We start from the raw sequence: 6052 nt of genomic DNA, 5'->3' as shown, positions 1-6052 counted from the left end.
CTTAACCTAACCTATATTGTACCTTAACCTAACCTATATTGGGCCTTAACCTAACCTATATTGGGCCTTAACCTAACCTATATTGGGCCTTAACCTAACCTATATTGGGCCTTAACCTAACCTATATTGGGCCTTAACGTAACCCACGTTGCGCCTTAACGTAACCCACGTTGCGCCTTAACGTAACCCACGTTGCGCCTTAACGTAACCCACGTTGCGCCTTAACGTAACCCACGTTGCGCCTTAACGTAACCCACGTTGCGCCTTAACCTAACCCATATTGCGCCTTAACCTAACCCATATTGCGCCTTAACCTAACCCATATTGCGCCTTAACCTAACCCATATTGTGCCTTAACCTAACCTATATTGTACCTTAACCTAACCCATATTGTACCTTAACCTAACCTATATTGTACCTTAACCTAACCTATATTGTACCTTAACCTAACCTATATTGTACCTTAACCTAACCCATATTGCGCCTTAACCTAACCCATATTGCGCCTTAACCTAACCCATATTGCGCCTTAACCTAACCCATATTGCGCCTTAACCTAACCCATATTGCGCCTTAACCTAACCCATATTGCGCCTTAACCTAACCCATATTGCGCCTTAACCTAACCCATATTGCGCCTTAACCTAACCCATATTGCGCCTTAACCTAACCCATATTGTACCTTAACCTAACCCATATTGTACCTTAACCTAACCTATATTGTACCTTAACCTAACCTATATTGTACCTTAACCTAACCTATATTGGGCCTTAACCTAACCTATATTGGGCCTTAACCTAACCTATATTGGGCCTTAACCTAACCTATATTGGGCCTTAACCTAACCTATATTGGGCCTTAACGTAACCCACGTTGCGCCTTAACGTAACCCACGTTGCGCCTTAACGTAACCCACGTTGCGCCTTAACGTAACCCACGTTGCGCCTTAACGTAACCCACGTTGCGCCTTAACGTAACCCACGTTGCGCCTTAACGTAACCCACGTTGCGCCTTAACCCAACACACGTTGCGCCTTAACCCAACACACGTTGGGCCTTAACCCAACACACGTTGGGCCTTAACCCAACACACGTTGGGCCTTAACCCAACACACGTTGGGCCTTAACCCAACACACGTTGGGCCTTAACCCAACACACGTTGGGCCTTAACCCAACACACGTTGGGCCTTAACCCAACACACGTTGGGCCTTAACCCAACACACGTTGGGCCTTAACCCAACACACGTTGGGCCTTAACCCAACACACGTTGGGCCTTAACCCAACACACGTTGGGCCTTAACCCAACACACGTTGGGCCTTAACCCAACACACGTTGGGCCTTAACCCAACACACGTTGGGCCTTAACCCAACACACGTTGGGCCTTAACCCAACACACGTTGGGCCTTAACCCAACACACGTTGGGCCTTAACCCAACACACGTTGGGCCTTAACCCAACACACGTTGGGCCTTAACCCAACACACGTTGGGCCTTAACCTGCTCTGTAATTGTCATACGACGCGTTAAATTAGTGTGGTGTTGCCTAACTGCAACCCCCGCAATATAGTTTGCTACTCGCACTGCCTGGTCCCCAGAGTATCGCTTCATGTTAAACACCTTGCAGCTATACACTGTAATGCGGATGGCAGCAGGACGTACATGCTCAATGCCCTTCGCAGTTGTTCATTGGCATTTGCATGGCGAAGCACAGCCTACGTTGTGGTACGGCGTGTGTCAACTGTCCGCTGATGTTGTACGTCCAAATCACACACTGTACTGCACATTGGTCCTCATGTACTGAATGATACATCGTGGTACATGTGTGACCGTACCACGACTGCGCCAACAACGGCGAACCATACGGTCCAAATATTGTGCACTCAGCTACGTGTCGTCTCCCTATAAGAGCTGGATTGCAGTATGGTATGCCGTGGATGGCGATCAGCATGAGCCGTCTGTTGATGTAGTGGCGCGTGTTGTCAGACGTAGTCGTCTCTTCTCACACACCGTGATAGCATGGTGCACTGCGTTCCACATCTGCGACATGCGACAGAGGCCGGTTGACAGTCGTTCGCGCAATGGACATCGCATACGTACGGGGGCCACCTTCCACGTGTTCGCGAAGCGTGCACATGTTGTTGCGTGTATGTGGGCAGACATAGTGTGTCGTGACACCTGACACAGGCATGCAACAATCGTTGAATTTGCAAATGGCGATGGACGTCTACGTTTGCTGGTGACGTTACGCAAATGAACAACTGGTAAACGGTTGTGGTGCGGTTGTTCTCGCTAGAGGTGAATCAGTGATGGCGACGATCGGTTGAGCTACCAACCGGTTGTTTCAGCGATACCCACCATGCCCACGAACGTGAATGGCATGTGGGTGTGAAGCGATACGCGGCGGTGGCTGGGTGGGACCGTCCCCGGCCGGTGAGGGGGGGCCTCCCGGCGTGCTGGCCGCGCGGTGCGTGGGCGCACGCGCTACAGCCGGCTGGTGGGGGCGGCCAGTGGCAGGCGCGCCGGCCGACGGAGGCGGCAGGCGGCGCAGCTGCGCGCCGGCGCACCCTGCACGCGGCGCCGTGCGGCCAAAGTAGGTCCTCGCGGGCCCGGTGCGAAGCGCGGTGGACATCTGCAGTGTGCTGGTCCGATTGAGGACTGTGTGCGCTGAGGATGCGCCGCCGCCCGGCGCTCGGCGCCGCGACGCCGTCTGCTGCTCGGTCGCCTCTGCGGTTCTCGCAGGTGGTTTGTATCGCAGCTGTGCGGACGTGTTGGCGCGTGCGCTGTGCTGGGAGAGTTCGCTTCGGCACCCAAGTGGGGCTTTTGTCCTTCTGTGGCGCTGGCGTTGGAGCTGCCGGCCACCGTAGGTGGCGCGTGTTGTCTCCCGCCGGCAATGCCACGACAGCACGCTCCCGGGCCTCTGTCGGCAGCGGCAAGCTCAGTTGGGAGCACGGGTGGTCGCACCTAAAGCGTCTACTCGCCAAACTCCGGGCGATTGCGCCTCTCTCGAACCCGACCAAGTACTTAGGACGGCGCTGCGCGCCGCCGGGACCTGAGAGGGTTTCGAGGTGTATTGTGCAGGGGAGCTCAGCCTCCTCCTGTTTGCAGAATAATTGAGCGGACGCTTGCGTGTTCGCGCGGGCCCCCGGGACACACTCCCGGGCGGCCGGCTGCTCAGCTCTAGTTGACGCAGCTCCCTGGTTGATCCTGCCAGTAGTCATATGCTTGTCTCAAAGATTAAGCCATGCATGTCTCAGTACAAGCCGCATTAAGGTGAAACCGCGAATGGCTCATTAAATCAGTTATGGTTCCTTAGATCGTACCCACGTTACTTGGATAACTGTGGTAATTCTAGAGCTAATACATGCAAACAGAGTCCCGACCAGAGATGGAAGGGACGCTTTTATTAGATCAAAACCAATCGGTCGGCTCGTCCGGTCCGTTTGCCTTGGTGACTCTGAATAACTTTGGGCTGATCGCACGGTCCTCGTACCGGCGACGCATCTTTCAAATGTCTGCCTTATCAACTGTCGATGGTAGGTTCTGCGCCTACCATGGTTGTAACGGGTAACGGGGAATCAGGGTTCGATTCCGGAGAGGGAGCCTGAGAAACGGCTACCACATCCAAGGAAGGCAGCAGGCGCGCAAATTACCCACTCCCGGCACGGGGAGGTAGTGACGAAAAATAACGATACGGGACTCATCCGAGGCCCCGTAATCGGAATGAGTACACTTTAAATCCTTTAACGAGTATCTATTGGAGGGCAAGTCTGGTGCCAGCAGCCGCGGTAATTCCAGCTCCAATAGCGTATATTAAAGTTGTTGCGGTTAAAAAGCTCGTAGTTGGATTTGTGTCCCACGCTGTTGGTTCACCGCCCGTCGGTGTTTAACTGGCATGTATCGTGGGACGTCCTGCCGGTGGGGCGAGCTGAAGGCGTGCGACGCGCCTCGTGCGTGCTCGTGCGTCCCGAGGCGGACCCCGTTGCAATCCTACCAGGGTGCTCTTGAGTGAGTGTCTCGGTGGGCCGGCACGTTTACTTTGAACAAATTAGAGTGCTTAAAGCAGGCAAGCCCGCCTGAATACTGTGTGCATGGAATAATGGAATAGGACCTCGGTTCTATTTTGTTGGTTTTTCGGAACCCGAGTAATGATTAATAGGGACAGGCGGGGGCATTCGTATTGCGACGTTAGAGGTGAAATTCTTGGATCGTCGCAAGACGAACAGAAGCGAAAGCATTTGCCAAGTATGTTTTCATTAATCAAGAACGAAATTAGAGGTTCGAAGCGGATCAGATACCGCCCTAGTTCTAACCATAAACGATGCAGCCAGCGATCCGCCGCAGTTCCTCCGATGACTCGGCGGGCAGCCTCCGGGAAACCAAAGCCTTTTGGGTTCCGGGGGAAGTATGGTTGCAAAGCTGAAACTTAAAGGAATTGACGGAAGGGCACCACCAGGAGTGGAGCCTGCGGCTTAATTTGACTCAACACGGGAAACCTCACCAGGCCGGACACCGGAAGGATTGACAGATTGATAGCTCTTTCTTGATTCGGTGGGTGGTGGTGCATGGCCGTTCTTAGTTGGTGGGAGCGATTTGTCTGGTTAATTCCGATAACGAACGAGACTCTAGCCTGCTAACTAGTCGCGTGACTTCCTTCGTGCTGTCAGCGATTACTTTTCTTCTTAGAGACAGGCGGCTTCTAGGCCGCACGAGATTGAGCAATAACAGGTCTGTGATGCCACTTAGATGTTCTGGGCCGCACGCGCGCTACACTGAAGGAATCAGCGTGTCTTCCTAGGCCGAAAGGTCGGGGTAACCCGCTGAACCTCCTTCGTGCTAGGGATTGGGGCTTGCAATTGTTCCCCATGAACGAGGAATTCCCAGTAAGCGCGAGTCATTAGCTCGCGTTGATTACGTCCCTGCCCTTTGTACACACCGCCCGTCGCTACTACCGATTGAATGATTTAGTGAGGTCTTCGGACTGGTACGCGGCATTGACTCTGTCGTTGCCGATGCTACCGGAAAGATGACCAAACTTGATCATTTAGAGGAAGTAAAAGTCGTAACAAGGTTTCCGTAGGTGAACCTGCGGAAGGATCATTCCGACTAGACTGCTTGTCTTTCGATGGTGCGTGTCGTGTCGCGCAACACGCTACCTGTACGGCTCGCAGTAGCCGTGCGCCGCGTGCGGAACCACGCGTGCGTCTCAAAACTAACGCCAATGTTGTGTGGTACGAGCGCTGAAGCGCTGGAGCGGCTGGCCTGCGGCACCTGGCGCCTGGCGCCGGTTTTGAATGACTTTCGCCCCGACCTGCCTGTCCGCTCCGGTGTGGAGCCGTACGACGCCCCATCGGCCGTGAGGCCGTTGGACACAGAAACGCTTGAACAGGGGCCGCCACACGCCTACGTCCCGCCTATGCAACTGTCTTGAAAGAGACAGTGGAAACTCAGAAAAAGATCACCCAGGACGGTGGATCACACTCGGCTCGTGGGTCGATGAAGAACGCAGCAAATTGCGCGTCGACATGTGAACTGCAGGACACATGAACATCGACGTTTCGAACGCACATTGCGGTCCAAGGATTCCGTTCCCGGGCCACGTCTGGCTGAGGGTCGGCTACGTATACTGAAGCGCGCGGCGTTTGCCCCGCTTCGCAGACCTGGGAGCGTCGCGGGCCGCCTGTGGGGCCGGCCGCGCCTCCTTAAACGTGCGATGCGCGCCCGTCGCCTGGCGGTTCGCATACCGGTACTTACTCGGTAGCGTGCACAGCCGGCAGGCGGTGTGGCGTGCGACACCTCGTGCAACGACCTCAGAGCAGGCGAGACTACCCGCTGAATTTAAGCATATTACTAAGCGGAGGAAAAGAAAACTAACAAGGATTCCCCCAGTAGCGGCGAGCGAACAGGGAAGAGTCCAGCACCGAACCCCGCAGGCTGCCGCCGGTCGTGGCATGTGGTGTTTGGGAGGGTCCACTACCCCGACGCCTCGCGCCGAGCCCAAGTCCAACTTGAATGAGGCCACGGCCCGTAGAGGGTGCCAGGCCCGTAGC

General features: G+C 54.7%; 1 non-coding gene and 1 pseudogene across 1 annotated transcript; both read left to right on the top strand.

Annotated features, from left to right (window-relative positions):
* Positions 1 to 3196: 3196 nt before the first annotated feature.
* LOC124588728 lies at positions 3197 to 5105 on the top strand. Its single transcript, XR_006975795.1, has one exon. It is a non-coding gene; the product is annotated as a small subunit ribosomal RNA (ribosomal RNA).
* Positions 5106 to 5461: 356 nt separating this feature from the next.
* On the top strand, positions 5462 to 5618 carry LOC124588722 (annotated as a pseudogene).
* Positions 5619 to 6052: the final 434 nt, after the last annotated feature.

The sequence above is a fragment of the Schistocerca americana genome, unplaced genomic scaffold, assembly GCF_021461395.2.
Source record: "Schistocerca americana isolate TAMUIC-IGC-003095 unplaced genomic scaffold, iqSchAmer2.1 HiC_scaffold_658, whole genome shotgun sequence".
NCBI lineage: Eukaryota > Metazoa > Arthropoda > Insecta > Orthoptera > Acrididae > Schistocerca > Schistocerca americana.
The sequence above is the reverse complement of the archived record's forward strand: the minus strand, read 5'-3'. Positions and strand labels throughout refer to the sequence as shown.